This window comes from Leptodactylus fuscus, unplaced genomic scaffold, assembly GCF_031893055.1.
Source record: "Leptodactylus fuscus isolate aLepFus1 unplaced genomic scaffold, aLepFus1.hap2 HAP2_SCAFFOLD_1129, whole genome shotgun sequence".
Lineage (NCBI taxonomy): Eukaryota > Metazoa > Chordata > Amphibia > Anura > Leptodactylidae > Leptodactylus > Leptodactylus fuscus.
The window spans coordinates 1-14,675 of NW_027439955.1; the positions used below are offsets into that span (position 1 = coordinate 1).

The 14,675-nt window shown below is 43.2% G+C and overlaps 11 non-coding genes and 1 pseudogene across 11 annotated transcripts; all 12 read left to right on the forward strand.

Annotated features, from left to right (window-relative positions):
- Positions 1-87: 87 nt before the first annotated feature.
- Positions 88-278, forward strand: LOC142186668 (U2 spliceosomal RNA). The gene has a single exon (XR_012712230.1). It is a non-coding gene; the product is annotated as a U2 spliceosomal RNA (small nuclear RNA).
- A 609-nt stretch (positions 279-887) lies between these two features.
- Positions 888-1,078, forward strand: LOC142186679 (U2 spliceosomal RNA). Its single transcript, XR_012712241.1, has one exon. It is a non-coding gene; the product is annotated as a U2 spliceosomal RNA (small nuclear RNA).
- A 609-nt stretch (positions 1,079-1,687) lies between these two features.
- On the forward strand, positions 1,688-1,878 carry LOC142186690 (U2 spliceosomal RNA). The gene has a single exon (XR_012712252.1). It is a non-coding gene; the product is annotated as a U2 spliceosomal RNA (small nuclear RNA).
- Positions 1,879-2,487: 609 nt separating this feature from the next.
- On the forward strand, positions 2,488-2,678 carry LOC142186701 (U2 spliceosomal RNA). The gene has a single exon (XR_012712263.1). It is a non-coding gene; the product is annotated as a U2 spliceosomal RNA (small nuclear RNA).
- A 609-nt stretch (positions 2,679-3,287) lies between these two features.
- On the forward strand, positions 3,288-3,478 carry LOC142186707 (U2 spliceosomal RNA). The gene has a single exon (XR_012712267.1). It is a non-coding gene; the product is annotated as a U2 spliceosomal RNA (small nuclear RNA).
- Positions 3,479-4,087: 609 nt separating this feature from the next.
- Positions 4,088-4,278, forward strand: LOC142186669 (U2 spliceosomal RNA). Its single transcript, XR_012712231.1, has one exon. It is a non-coding gene; the product is annotated as a U2 spliceosomal RNA (small nuclear RNA).
- A 5,779-nt stretch (positions 4,279-10,057) lies between these two features.
- LOC142186706 (U2 spliceosomal RNA) lies at positions 10,058-10,228 on the forward strand (annotated as a pseudogene).
- A 609-nt stretch (positions 10,229-10,837) lies between these two features.
- Positions 10,838-11,028, forward strand: LOC142186670 (U2 spliceosomal RNA). Its single transcript, XR_012712232.1, has one exon. It is a non-coding gene; the product is annotated as a U2 spliceosomal RNA (small nuclear RNA).
- A 609-nt stretch (positions 11,029-11,637) lies between these two features.
- LOC142186671 (U2 spliceosomal RNA) lies at positions 11,638-11,828 on the forward strand. Its single transcript, XR_012712233.1, has one exon. It is a non-coding gene; the product is annotated as a U2 spliceosomal RNA (small nuclear RNA).
- Positions 11,829-12,437: 609 nt separating this feature from the next.
- On the forward strand, positions 12,438-12,628 carry LOC142186672 (U2 spliceosomal RNA). The gene has a single exon (XR_012712234.1). It is a non-coding gene; the product is annotated as a U2 spliceosomal RNA (small nuclear RNA).
- Positions 12,629-13,237: 609 nt separating this feature from the next.
- LOC142186673 (U2 spliceosomal RNA) lies at positions 13,238-13,428 on the forward strand. The gene has a single exon (XR_012712235.1). It is a non-coding gene; the product is annotated as a U2 spliceosomal RNA (small nuclear RNA).
- A 609-nt stretch (positions 13,429-14,037) lies between these two features.
- LOC142186674 (U2 spliceosomal RNA) lies at positions 14,038-14,228 on the forward strand. Its single transcript, XR_012712236.1, has one exon. It is a non-coding gene; the product is annotated as a U2 spliceosomal RNA (small nuclear RNA).
- Positions 14,229-14,675: the final 447 nt, after the last annotated feature.

Consider the following 14,675-nt stretch of genomic DNA (forward strand, 5'->3'; position numbering starts at 1 on the left):
AAAATAGGGCTGCAGCAGCATGGTGCACACCTTGAGCGGTGCACAGTGAACACGGAAGGGCGCCAGAACAGGTGCCGAGCGCTTGCCATCGCTTCTCGGCCTTATGGCTAAGATCAAGTGTAGTATCTGTTCTTATCAGTTTAATATCTGATACGTCCCCTATCTGGGGACCATATATTAAATGGATTTTTAGAACAGGGAGCTGGAATCGGAGCTTGCTCTGTCCACTCCACGCATTGACCTGGTATTGCATTACTTCCAGGATCGGTGCACCCCTTTCCAATTCAGTTGAAAGAAAGAGACAGAGGACTGACCGACCAACAGAGAAGATTGCTGCACCTGGCAAGCTAGCAAAGAGAAAATTGACAGTTGGACGTGGCCTGATGCTGTGACTGACTCTACCTGAAAGGTACTTCATTAATTATTTTCTTTGATTGATTGATTGATTGATTGATTGCAAATGACATTACTGCTGCAAAGTGTCTGATTTGCTGCCATTTTATTCAATTTTAAATGCATTGAATTCTTTTAAAATTTTTGGGCATAAATTTATTTCTGAACTTGCACTTGACCGGACACTTGAATGGGTGTGGTCAAACGGTGGGAGTGGTTTATGCAGATTCGCAAAATTCGGCAAAATCCGCTGGCGTCACAAGATAACATTTGCACATGTCACTTTGCCTTGCACAAAAGTTTTTCTTTTCTTTTTTTTCACTTTTGGTGGCAGGTAGGGAAAACCTGCACAAGCTAATTGATTTCTACTTCATTAAGGGAAAGGAAAAAAAAACAAAAAAAAAACCAAAATAGGGCTGCAGCAGCATGGTGCACACCTTGAGCGGTGCACAGTGAACACGGAAGGGCGCCAGAACAGGTGCCGAGCGCTTGCCATCGCTTCTCGGCCTTATGGCTAAGATCAAGTGTAGTATCTGTTCTTATCAGTTTAATATCTGATACGTCCCCTATCTGGGGACCATATATTAAATGGATTTTTAGAACAGGGAGCTGGAATCGGAGCTTGCTCTGTCCACTCCACGCATTGACCTGGTATTGCATTACTTCCAGGATCGGTGCACCCCTTTCCAATTCAGTTGAAAGAAAGAGACAGAGGACTGACCGACCAACAGAGAAGATTGCTGCACCTGGCAAGCTAGCAAAGAGAAAATTGACAGTTGGACGTGGCCTGATGCTGTGACTGACTCTACCTGAAAGGTACTTCATTAATTATTTTCTTTGATTGATTGATTGATTGATTGATTGCAAATGACATTACTGCTGCAAAGTGTCTGATTTGCTGCCATTTTATTCAATTTTAAATGCATTGAATTCTTTTAAAATTTTTGGGCATAAATTTATTTCTGAACTTGCACTTGACCGGACACTTGAATGGGTGTGGTCAAACGGTGGGAGTGGTTTATGCAGATTCGCAAAATTCGGCAAAATCCGCTGGCGTCACAAGATAACATTTGCACATGTCACTTTGCCTTGCACAAAAGTTTTTCTTTTCTTTTTTTTCACTTTTGGTGGCAGGTAGGGAAAACCTGCACAAGCTAATTGATTTCTACTTCATTAAGGGAAAGGAAAAAAAAACAAAAAAAAAACCAAAATAGGGCTGCAGCAGCATGGTGCACACCTTGAGCGGTGCACAGTGAACACGGAAGGGCGCCAGAACAGGTGCCGAGCGCTTGCCATCGCTTCTCGGCCTTATGGCTAAGATCAAGTGTAGTATCTGTTCTTATCAGTTTAATATCTGATACGTCCCCTATCTGGGGACCATATATTAAATGGATTTTTAGAACAGGGAGCTGGAATCGGAGCTTGCTCTGTCCACTCCACGCATTGACCTGGTATTGCATTACTTCCAGGATCGGTGCACCCCTTTCCAATTCAGTTGAAAGAAAGAGACAGAGGACTGACCGACCAACAGAGAAGATTGCTGCACCTGGCAAGCTAGCAAAGAGAAAATTGACAGTTGGACGTGGCCTGATGCTGTGACTGACTCTACCTGAAAGGTACTTCATTAATTATTTTCTTTGATTGATTGATTGATTGATTGATTGCAAATGACATTACTGCTGCAAAGTGTCTGATTTGCTGCCATTTTATTCAATTTTAAATGCATTGAATTCTTTTAAAATTTTTGGGCATAAATTTATTTCTGAACTTGCACTTGACCGGACACTTGAATGGGTGTGGTCAAACGGTGGGAGTGGTTTATGCAGATTCGCAAAATTCGGCAAAATCCGCTGGCGTCACAAGATAACATTTGCACATGTCACTTTGCCTTGCACAAAAGTTTTTCTTTTCTTTTTTTTCACTTTTGGTGGCAGGTAGGGAAAACCTGCACAAGCTAATTGATTTCTACTTCATTAAGGGAAAGGAAAAAAAAACAAAAAAAAAACCAAAATAGGGCTGCAGCAGCATGGTGCACACCTTGAGCGGTGCACAGTGAACACGGAAGGGCGCCAGAACAGGTGCCGAGCGCTTGCCATCGCTTCTCGGCCTTATGGCTAAGATCAAGTGTAGTATCTGTTCTTATCAGTTTAATATCTGATACGTCCCCTATCTGGGGACCATATATTAAATGGATTTTTAGAACAGGGAGCTGGAATCGGAGCTTGCTCTGTCCACTCCACGCATTGACCTGGTATTGCATTACTTCCAGGATCGGTGCACCCCTTTCCAATTCAGTTGAAAGAAAGAGACAGAGGACTGACCGACCAACAGAGAAGATTGCTGCACCTGGCAAGCTAGCAAAGAGAAAATTGACAGTTGGACGTGGCCTGATGCTGTGACTGACTCTACCTGAAAGGTACTTCATTAATTATTTTCTTTGATTGATTGATTGATTGATTGATTGCAAATGACATTACTGCTGCAAAGTGTCTGATTTGCTGCCATTTTATTCAATTTTAAATGCATTGAATTCTTTTAAAATTTTTGGGCATAAATTTATTTCTGAACTTGCACTTGACCGGACACTTGAATGGGTGTGGTCAAACGGTGGGAGTGGTTTATGCAGATTCGCAAAATTCGGCAAAATCCGCTGGCGTCACAAGATAACATTTGCACATGTCACTTTGCCTTGCACAAAAGTTTTTCTTTTCTTTTTTTTCACTTTTGGTGGCAGGTAGGGAAAACCTGCACAAGCTAATTGATTTCTACTTCATTAAGGGAAAGGAAAAAAAAACAAAAAAAAAACCAAAATAGGGCTGCAGCAGCATGGTGCACACCTTGAGCGGTGCACAGTGAACACGGAAGGGCGCCAGAACAGGTGCCGAGCGCTTGCCATCGCTTCTCGGCCTTATGGCTAAGATCAAGTGTAGTATCTGTTCTTATCAGTTTAATATCTGATACGTCCCCTATCTGGGGACCATATATTAAATGGATTTTTAGAACAGGGAGCTGGAATCGGAGCTTGCTCTGTCCACTCCACGCATTGACCTGGTATTGCATTACTTCCAGGATCGGTGCACCCCTTTCCAATTCAGTTGAAAGAAAGAGACAGAGGACTGACCGACCAACAGAGAAGATTGCTGCACCTGGCAAGCTAGCAAAGAGAAAATTGACAGTTGGACGTGGCCTGATGCTGTGACTGACTCTACCTGAAAGGTACTTCATTAATTATTTTCTTTGATTGATTGATTGATTGATTGATTGCAAATGACATTACTGCTGCAAAGTGTCTGATTTGCTGCCATTTTATTCAATTTTAAATGCATTGAATTCTTTTAAAATTTTTGGGCATAAATTTATTTCTGAACTTGCACTTGACCGGACACTTGAATGGGTGTGGTCAAACGGTGGGAGTGGTTTATGCAGATTCGCAAAATTCGGCAAAATCCGCTGGCGTCACAAGATAACATTTGCACATGTCACTTTGCCTTGCACAAAAGTTTTTCTTTTCTTTTTTTTCACTTTTGGTGGCAGGTAGGGAAAACCTGCACAAGCTAATTGATTTCTACTTCATTAAGGGAAAGGAAAAAAAAACAAAAAAAAAACCAAAATAGGGCTGCAGCAGCATGGTGCACACCTTGAGCGGTGCACAGTGAACACGGAAGGGCGCCAGAACAGGTGCCGAGCGCTTGCCATCGCTTCTCGGCCTTATGGCTAAGATCAAGTGTAGTATCTGTTCTTATCAGTTTAATATCTGATACGTCCCCTATCTGGGGACCATATATTAAATGGATTTTTAGAACAGGGAGCTGGAATCGGAGCTTGCTCTGTCCACTCCACGCATTGACCTGGTATTGCATTACTTCCAGGATCGGTGCACCCCTTTCCAATTCAGTTGAAAGAAAGAGACAGAGGACTGACCGACCAACAGAGAAGATTGCTGCACCTGGCAAGCTAGCAAAGAGAAAATTGACAGTTGGACGTGGCCTGATGCTGTGACTGACTCTACCTGAAAGGTACTTCATTAATTATTTTCTTTGATTGATTGATTGATTGATTGATTGCAAATGACATTACTGCTGCAAAGTGTCTGATTTGCTGCCATTTTATTCAATTTTAAATGCATTGAATTCTTTTAAAATTTTTGGGCATAAATTTATTTCTGAACTTGCACTTGACCGGACACTTGAATGGGTGTGGTCAAACGGTGGGAGTGGTTTATGCAGATTCGCAAAATTCGGCAAAATCCGCTGGCGTCACAAGATAACATTTGCACATGTCACTTTGCCTTGCACAAAAGTTTTTCTTTTCTTTTTTTTCACTTTTGGTGGCAGGTAGGGAAAACCTGCACAAGCTAATTGATTTCTACTTCATTAAGGGAAAGGAAAAAAAAACAAAAAAAAAACCAAAATAGGGCTGCAGCAGCATGGTGCACACCTTGAGCGGTGCACAGTGAACACGGAAGGGCGCCAGAACAGGTGCCGAGCGCTTGCCATCGCTTCTCGGCCTTATGCCTAAGACCAAGTGTCATAGCTTGGTCTGGGTGGGAGAGCCGGTGTGATCGGGGGTCCGCCCTAGCCTTCTGGAAAGGACCGGAGCCATTTTCGTGCCAAGGGCATTTTTTCCATAGGAAACCATGACATCGGAACGCCATACCATCAGGTTCGTCTGTCAAAAAAGCATCACTGGAGAAGCAGGTTTGAAACACTTCATTGAAAAGGTACTGGAGGAATTGTTGCAGGTTGATGTTAAGCAAGTTTATTGCATCCAGCAATTTAACCACATAAAGACTTTTGACGTGTCATTTTATGAAGGTGGACTCTGCCTTAATACCTTTGAGAACACCAAAAAGTTTGCCAACCATGCTTATTTGCAAGACTTTACTGTGATCCCTCTGTTCTCTCAATTTGAAAAGGTTGTGACTGTACATATGTATAACCCATATTTGGAGAGAAAGTTGGTTAAAGCATTTCTGGGGCACTACTGCTCCTCTGTAAGGGGGGCAGTGGACCAGAAAAACTATAGAGGGGTTTACACTGGATTTTCCAAGTATTGGGTTAAATTCAAACCGGACCCAAGCGGAATTGGTGGAGTTATGCACCCTCCAGCAAACTTTACATTAGCTGGAGAGAGGGGGTTTTTGAGTTATCCCGGCCAACCACAGTATTGCCGTATTTGTCATCGTTTTGGCCACACAAAGGAATCCTGCGATGTGGGTGAGGCATGTAGGAACTGTGGGGCGACAGGTCACAGAGCTGACAAGTGCACTGAGGTGCGTAAATGCGACATATGTGGAGATACGGGACATACCTGCAGGAGGTGTCCAGAGGCCTCTGAGGAAGTCTTATTCCGGCTTGAGATGGAGGGGCGGATGGGCAGGAGTCTGGAGCGGCGAAGTTACGCCAGTGTGGTGAGCGCCCCTGCTGTTGGGGGCGCCGCTGCGGCTGTGACTGACCCGCCGGACTACGCCGAGTCAGACATACTGGGTGAGGTACAAGCGGCGGCATTGGAGGGGTTAATGGGCGCAGCTGAAGCGTGCAGCTCGGCTACGGCCGTGGCTGTAGCAGAGGCTGTGCTTGTGACCCCGCCCGGGCCAACTGTAATACCCGAGACCCCTGTATTAACCTCTGTACGGGACGCAATGGATGTTCTGGACTCTGCCTTGGAGGAGATGGTGGAGGAGGTGGTGTCCCCCAGTGTAAGCGGGGTGCGCCCCTCTGAAGTTATTGAATCCATGGAACTATCTGATGTCATTCCGCCAACCCAGGCTGCCAAACCAGCTGCAGCAGTGAGGGGGTTAAAGTCCAAACTGCCAGAAGTTTCCTCTGCTAAGAAGCAGAAAGTCGACCCAGAGCATGCTGGGAGCTCTGCTTCTGCAATACCCAAATTAGCAAAGCCTGTATTTTTGCCCATATTACCTGCTTCTCCTGCTTCTCCTGCTTCTCCTGCCGCTCCGGTGTCTCCGCTGTCCCCGGCATCATCTGTGGGGACGAGTTACCTGGAGGAGGGAGGAATTGATGAGTTAAAACGCATCACGCAGTTTCGGTCAGGTACCTGACAAGTGTGAATTCCGTGTTACCCACTAACATTTTCTTTCAATGCCAGCCTCACTCAAGATTTGCTCTCAGAACGTGAGGGTTTTTTCTGCTGCAGGGAGAAGATCTGCCATCTTGGACTTCCTGGCCACTAAAAAGTGCGACATAGTTTGCGTTCAAGAGTGCGGCCTAAACCGCATGCCGCGACGGAACGAATGGAACGGTATCGCTAAGTGGTCTTACACAAGCAGCAACAAAAATGACGGGGTGGGGGTATTATTGCAAAACCCTGATATTTGTGTTAAAAATTTTTCTGTTATTGAACCTGGCAGGTGTATCATGCTGGGGCTTTCATACCTAGGTTGGGATTTCCGCCTCATCAATACATATGCTCACACTTGTAAAAACAACAGGTTAGCATTGTTTGAGAAATTACGTTTTTATTTACAGGGTACGACTCCAGTTATCATGTGTGGTGACTATAACTGCACGTATGACAAAGTGAGTAGAGGCTGTGCCAAGCAATCAGGTACGGATATAACTGGTAACAAACTCAAATCTCTACTGAGTGAATTTAACCTGGTAGATGTTGGTGGTGTAAAAGACGCGGGTGATACATATTTCTCGGATAGCGGGAAAACCGCGTCCCGAATTGATTATTTCTTGACATCTGGTAAAACTGTAGAGTGTACAAACCTTACACAGGATCGTGTATGCTTTTCGGACCATGTCTGCATGGTCGCCACCTTTCAGGTGGGCCAAGTCCAGTATGGACGTGGGTTGTGGCGGTTAAACGCCAGATTATTGCGCAACCCCGCTGTTAAAAAAAGGTTCGCAGCCAGCTACAACGGCTGGAAACAAAAAATCAGCTCATTCCCCAACATTATTGAATGGTGGTTGTGGGTAAAGTTTAAAATTTCCTCCTTCTTTAAGAGGGAAGGACGTAAAAACGCCAAAGAACGGCGTCTCAGGTATTACTGGCAGTGCAAGAGACTGCTTTATCTTCAAAAAATAAAGGAGCTGGGCTACAATGTCCAGGCTGCCTTAAATAGAGAAAAGCAACTGGTAAACAACTGGTTTATTAACAAAGGAAAGGAAATTCAATTTAGGTCCCGGGTAAAGCATAAAGAGTTTAATGAAAAGTGTACAACCTACTTTTTCAAAAAAATGTGCAGTGGCAAGGATGTTATGGAAGGTGTGTATGGTGTGAATGGGGCTGAAGTGAATGGTGAAGGGATGTTGGGTGTGGTGCGTGATTTTTATGCTAGGTTGTTTGAAAGGAAGGTGTGTGATCTGGGGGTGGATGATGACTTTTTGGATGTGGTTGTGAATAAGGTGCCTGAGAGTGAGAGTGGTGTTTTGTTGGATGATGTGACAGTAAGTGAGATTGGGGATGTGGTGAGAAAGTTGAGTAAGAATAAGGCGCCTGGGTGTGATGGGTTGATAAATGAATTTTACGTATGGTACTGGGATATGATTGGTGCGGAAGTAGTGCGAGTGATGGTAAGCTTGTTTGAGGGACAGAGTATGCCTGCGGCAATGAAAAAAGGCACGGTGAAGCTCCTCTTTAAAAAGGGGGACAAGAAAAATGTAGCGAATTGGCGTCCTATCTCGCTGCTTAACGCAGATTTTAAAATCTTCGCCAAAATATTGGGCAACAGGCTGCGGCAAGTAATCCATCACGTCATCCAGGAGGAGCAAACCTGTGCTATACCGGGGAGAAGTATGCATGAGAATACGGTATGTATGAGAGATGTGTTGGTGGACTGTAAGGAGCGAGGGAAAGGTATGATAGTGTGCGCGCTTGATTTCGAAAAGGCGTTTGACAGAGTGGGTCACGAGTACTTGTTTAAATTGTTAGAGAGGATGGGTTTGCCTGAGAAATTTGTGCGTTTATTGTATGGGTTGTATGAAGGTGCAAGGAGTTGCGTGTTTGTGAATGGGATGGTGAGTGGTGAGTTTGTGGTGGCGTCTGGGGTGCGGCAGGGTTGTCCCCTGTCCCCCATGTTATTTGTCTGCGCCATAGAACCGCTACTGTCCATGATACGCGCTGACAAAGTAATCAAAGGCGTATTTATTCCAGGCTCCAAGGGGTGTGCAATAAAGGTTCTAGCGTACATGGATGATGTGTGTGTGTTGTGTGAGAATATGTGTGATGTGCAGAGAGCGAAGTTGTGTGTAAGTTTATTTTGTGTGGGTACTGGTTTCAAAATTAACTGGCAAAAAAGTGAATTCAAGCCTTTTTTCTTCAATACAAACATCACTGACCCTGACATGCAAAAGGTGTCCGGGGATATCAAAATCCTTGGTATTAAATACAGTGAGGACCTTAAGGGGTTAAAGAATTGGGAGGAACTCCAGTCAAAAATTCAAAGCAAATTCAGCTTCTGGAGGCTACGGGAGCTCACATTCACAGGCAAGTTGCTTGTAATTAAAAGTATAATTCTCCCTATGATCCTGTTCGTGGCTACTGTCTTCCCACCGAATGATATGTTTCTCAAAAAGACATGCAGATTGTTGTTTATTTTTTTCTGGGGCAGTACGGTGGAGAAAGCTAGACGGGAGGTTCTATGCAAATCTAGGAGGCTGGGGGGACAAAACTTCCCAGACCTCTCTGTGTTTATTGGTTTAAACTATGTAAAATTTTTTGTACTTTCATTGCAGAAAAAGACCAAAGCTGCATGCATGGTAAGGTACTTGGCCGGTACAGTAGTAAGGCACTTAAACTGGCCTATTGATTATAAAAATTGCCCATATGCCTTTCACTGCCCTAAGCAGTACACATATGCTGCAGACTTCCTTAAAAAACACCAGTTGGAACATATCCCTATGGTTAGATTTGTGTCTGACAAAAAAAGTCTTTCAAAATTGTGTACCAACCAGGTACAGTGTCCCATACTTGGCCTAACTTCCGCAAAAGCAAAGGAAGTGTGGGATAAAATATATAAATATGACATATCAAATGCGCAGAAAGACGTAATGTGGTTATCGGCTCAAAATGTTTTGCCGGTCAGGTGCTCTCAACATAGGAGGGGCCTGGCGACTTCCGCAAACTGTCCCAGAACCGGATGTGCTGGTGAGGAGGACGTCCACCATCTCTTTTGGGGATGTCAGTATGCGAGGCAAGTATGGAAGAGTGTGAACGGTGTATGTAAGGAAATGACTGGGTTGGAATGTTTGTCGGGAGAGTTTGTGATGTATGGGTTGGTGAAACTAAGAAGCGTCAAAGCACGGGTTCTATGGATCTTTTTGTCCTGTGTAAAAGAGGTTCTGTGGAATAGCAGAAATATTTACGTGTTTAAAAAAGAGGAATTGAGCATAACTGATTGTCGTAATATGGTCTTGGAAAAGCTTTATTTTCACTATCAGGTGGACGCAAGTAAAAACCTGGATGCGGAAGGGTTCTGGAAGTTCTCCAAATGGAGAAGTCTGTTAACTTGATTTGTTTGTGTTTTCCTTTCTGTAAACTCTGTTAAAATTAAAATTGCGGAAATAACCCAAATCTGAATGATGAATGGATTGGACTGATAAAGTATTTGCCCAGTACCAATCCATATCTGAGAGATATGGAGAAAAAAAAAAAAAAAAAAAAAAAAAAAAAAAAAAAAAAAAAAAAAAAAAAAAAAAAAAAAAAAAAAAAAAAAAAATCTGTTCTTATCAGTTTAATATCTGATACGTCCCCTATCTGGGGACCATATATTAAATGGATTTTTAGAACAGGGAGCTGGAATCGGAGCTTGCTCTGTCCACTCCACGCATTGACCTGGTATTGCATTACTTCCAGGATCGGTGCACCCCTTTCCAATTCAGTTGAAAGAAAGAGACAGAGGACTGACCGACCAACAGAGAAGATTGCTGCACCTGGCAAGCTAGCAAAGAGAAAATTGACAGTTGGACGTGGCCTGATGCTGTGACTGACTCTACCTGAAAGGTACTTCATTAATTATTTTCTTTGATTGATTGATTGATTGATTGATTGCAAATGACATTACTGCTGCAAAGTGTCTGATTTGCTGCCATTTTATTCAATTTTAAATGCATTGAATTCTTTTAAAATTTTTGGGCATAAATTTATTTCTGAACTTGCACTTGACCGGACACTTGAATGGGTGTGGTCAAACGGTGGGAGTGGTTTATGCAGATTCGCAAAATTCGGCAAAATCCGCTGGCGTCACAAGATAACATTTGCACATGTCACTTTGCCTTGCACAAAAGTTTTTCTTTTCTTTTTTTTCACTTTTGGTGGCAGGTAGGGAAAACCTGCACAAGCTAATTGATTTCTACTTCATTAAGGGAAAGGAAAAAAAAACAAAAAAAAAACCAAAATAGGGCTGCAGCAGCATGGTGCACACCTTGAGCGGTGCACAGTGAACACGGAAGGGCGCCAGAACAGGTGCCGAGCGCTTGCCATCGCTTCTCGGCCTTATGGCTAAGATCAAGTGTAGTATCTGTTCTTATCAGTTTAATATCTGATACGTCCCCTATCTGGGGACCATATATTAAATGGATTTTTAGAACAGGGAGCTGGAATCGGAGCTTGCTCTGTCCACTCCACGCATTGACCTGGTATTGCATTACTTCCAGGATCGGTGCACCCCTTTCCAATTCAGTTGAAAGAAAGAGACAGAGGACTGACCGACCAACAGAGAAGATTGCTGCACCTGGCAAGCTAGCAAAGAGAAAATTGACAGTTGGACGTGGCCTGATGCTGTGACTGACTCTACCTGAAAGGTACTTCATTAATTATTTTCTTTGATTGATTGATTGATTGATTGATTGCAAATGACATTACTGCTGCAAAGTGTCTGATTTGCTGCCATTTTATTCAATTTTAAATGCATTGAATTCTTTTAAAATTTTTGGGCATAAATTTATTTCTGAACTTGCACTTGACCGGACACTTGAATGGGTGTGGTCAAACGGTGGGAGTGGTTTATGCAGATTCGCAAAATTCGGCAAAATCCGCTGGCGTCACAAGATAACATTTGCACATGTCACTTTGCCTTGCACAAAAGTTTTTCTTTTCTTTTTTTTCACTTTTGGTGGCAGGTAGGGAAAACCTGCACAAGCTAATTGATTTCTACTTCATTAAGGGAAAGGAAAAAAAAACAAAAAAAAAACCAAAATAGGGCTGCAGCAGCATGGTGCACACCTTGAGCGGTGCACAGTGAACACGGAAGGGCGCCAGAACAGGTGCCGAGCGCTTGCCATCGCTTCTCGGCCTTATGGCTAAGATCAAGTGTAGTATCTGTTCTTATCAGTTTAATATCTGATACGTCCCCTATCTGGGGACCATATATTAAATGGATTTTTAGAACAGGGAGCTGGAATCGGAGCTTGCTCTGTCCACTCCACGCATTGACCTGGTATTGCATTACTTCCAGGATCGGTGCACCCCTTTCCAATTCAGTTGAAAGAAAGAGACAGAGGACTGACCGACCAACAGAGAAGATTGCTGCACCTGGCAAGCTAGCAAAGAGAAAATTGACAGTTGGACGTGGCCTGATGCTGTGACTGACTCTACCTGAAAGGTACTTCATTAATTATTTTCTTTGATTGATTGATTGATTGATTGATTGCAAATGACATTACTGCTGCAAAGTGTCTGATTTGCTGCCATTTTATTCAATTTTAAATGCATTGAATTCTTTTAAAATTTTTGGGCATAAATTTATTTCTGAACTTGCACTTGACCGGACACTTGAATGGGTGTGGTCAAACGGTGGGAGTGGTTTATGCAGATTCGCAAAATTCGGCAAAATCCGCTGGCGTCACAAGATAACATTTGCACATGTCACTTTGCCTTGCACAAAAGTTTTTCTTTTCTTTTTTTTCACTTTTGGTGGCAGGTAGGGAAAACCTGCACAAGCTAATTGATTTCTACTTCATTAAGGGAAAGGAAAAAAAAACAAAAAAAAAACCAAAATAGGGCTGCAGCAGCATGGTGCACACCTTGAGCGGTGCACAGTGAACACGGAAGGGCGCCAGAACAGGTGCCGAGCGCTTGCCATCGCTTCTCGGCCTTATGGCTAAGATCAAGTGTAGTATCTGTTCTTATCAGTTTAATATCTGATACGTCCCCTATCTGGGGACCATATATTAAATGGATTTTTAGAACAGGGAGCTGGAATCGGAGCTTGCTCTGTCCACTCCACGCATTGACCTGGTATTGCATTACTTCCAGGATCGGTGCACCCCTTTCCAATTCAGTTGAAAGAAAGAGACAGAGGACTGACCGACCAACAGAGAAGATTGCTGCACCTGGCAAGCTAGCAAAGAGAAAATTGACAGTTGGACGTGGCCTGATGCTGTGACTGACTCTACCTGAAAGGTACTTCATTAATTATTTTCTTTGATTGATTGATTGATTGATTGATTGCAAATGACATTACTGCTGCAAAGTGTCTGATTTGCTGCCATTTTATTCAATTTTAAATGCATTGAATTCTTTTAAAATTTTTGGGCATAAATTTATTTCTGAACTTGCACTTGACCGGACACTTGAATGGGTGTGGTCAAACGGTGGGAGTGGTTTATGCAGATTCGCAAAATTCGGCAAAATCCGCTGGCGTCACAAGATAACATTTGCACATGTCACTTTGCCTTGCACAAAAGTTTTTCTTTTCTTTTTTTTCACTTTTGGTGGCAGGTAGGGAAAACCTGCACAAGCTAATTGATTTCTACTTCATTAAGGGAAAGGAAAAAAAAACAAAAAAAAAACCAAAATAGGGCTGCAGCAGCATGGTGCACACCTTGAGCGGTGCACAGTGAACACGGAAGGGCGCCAGAACAGGTGCCGAGCGCTTGCCATCGCTTCTCGGCCTTATGGCTAAGATCAAGTGTAGTATCTGTTCTTATCAGTTTAATATCTGATACGTCCCCTATCTGGGGACCATATATTAAATGGATTTTTAGAACAGGGAGCTGGAATCGGAGCTTGCTCTGTCCACTCCACGCATTGACCTGGTATTGCATTACTTCCAGGATCGGTGCACCCCTTTCCAATTCAGTTGAAAGAAAGAGACAGAGGACTGACCGACCAACAGAGAAGATTGCTGCACCTGGCAAGCTAGCAAAGAGAAAATTGACAGTTGGACGTGGCCTGATGCTGTGACTGACTCTACCTGAAAGGTACTTCATTAATTATTTTCTTTGATTGATTGATTGATTGATTGATTGCAAATGACATTACTGCTGCAAAGTGTCTGATTTGCTGCCATTTTATTCAATTTTAAATGCATTGAATTCTTTTAAAATTTTTGGGCATAAATTTATTTCTGAACTTGCACTTGACCGGACACTTGAATGGGTGTGGTCAAACGGTGGGAGTGGTTTATGCAGATTCGCAAAATTCGGCAAAATCCGCTGGCGTCACAAGATAACATTTGCACATGTCACTTTGCCTTGCACAAAAGTTTTTCTTTTCTTTTTTTTCACTTTTGGTGGCAGGTAGGGAAAACCTGCACAAGCTAATTGATTTCTACTTCATTAAGGGAAAGGAAAAAAAAACAAAAAAAAAACCAAAATAGGGCTGCAGCAGCATGGTGCACACCTTGAGCGGTGCACAGTGAACACGGAAGGGCGCCAGAACAGGTGCCGAGCGCTTGCCATCGCTTCTCGGCCTTATGGCTAAGATCAAGTGTAGTATCTGTTCTTATCAGTTTAATATCTGATACGTCCCCTATCTGGGGACCATATATTAAATGGATTTTTAGAACAGGGAGCTGGAATCGGAGCTTGCTCTGTCCACTCCACGCATTGACCTGGTATTGCATTACTTCCAGGATCGGTGCACCCCTTTCCAATTCAGTTGAAAGAAAGAGACAGAGGACTGACCGACCAACAGAGAAGATTGCTGCACCTGGCAAGCTAGCAAAGAGAAAATTGACAGTTGGACGTGGCCTGATGCTGTGACTGACTCTACCTGAAAGGTACTTCATTAATTATTTTCTTTGATTGATTGATTGATTGATTGATTGCAAATGACATTACTGCTGCAAAGTGTCTGATTTGCTGCCATTTTATTCAATTTTAAATGCATTGAATTCTTTTAAAATTTTTGGGCATAAATTTATTTCTGAACTTGCACTTGACCGGACACTTGAATGGGTGTGGTCAAACGGTGGGAGTGGTTTATGCAGATTCGCAAAATTCGGCAAAATCCGCTGGCGTCACAAGATAACATTTGCACATGTCACTTTGCCTTGCACAAAAGTTTTTCTTTTCTTTTTTTTCACTTTTGGTGGC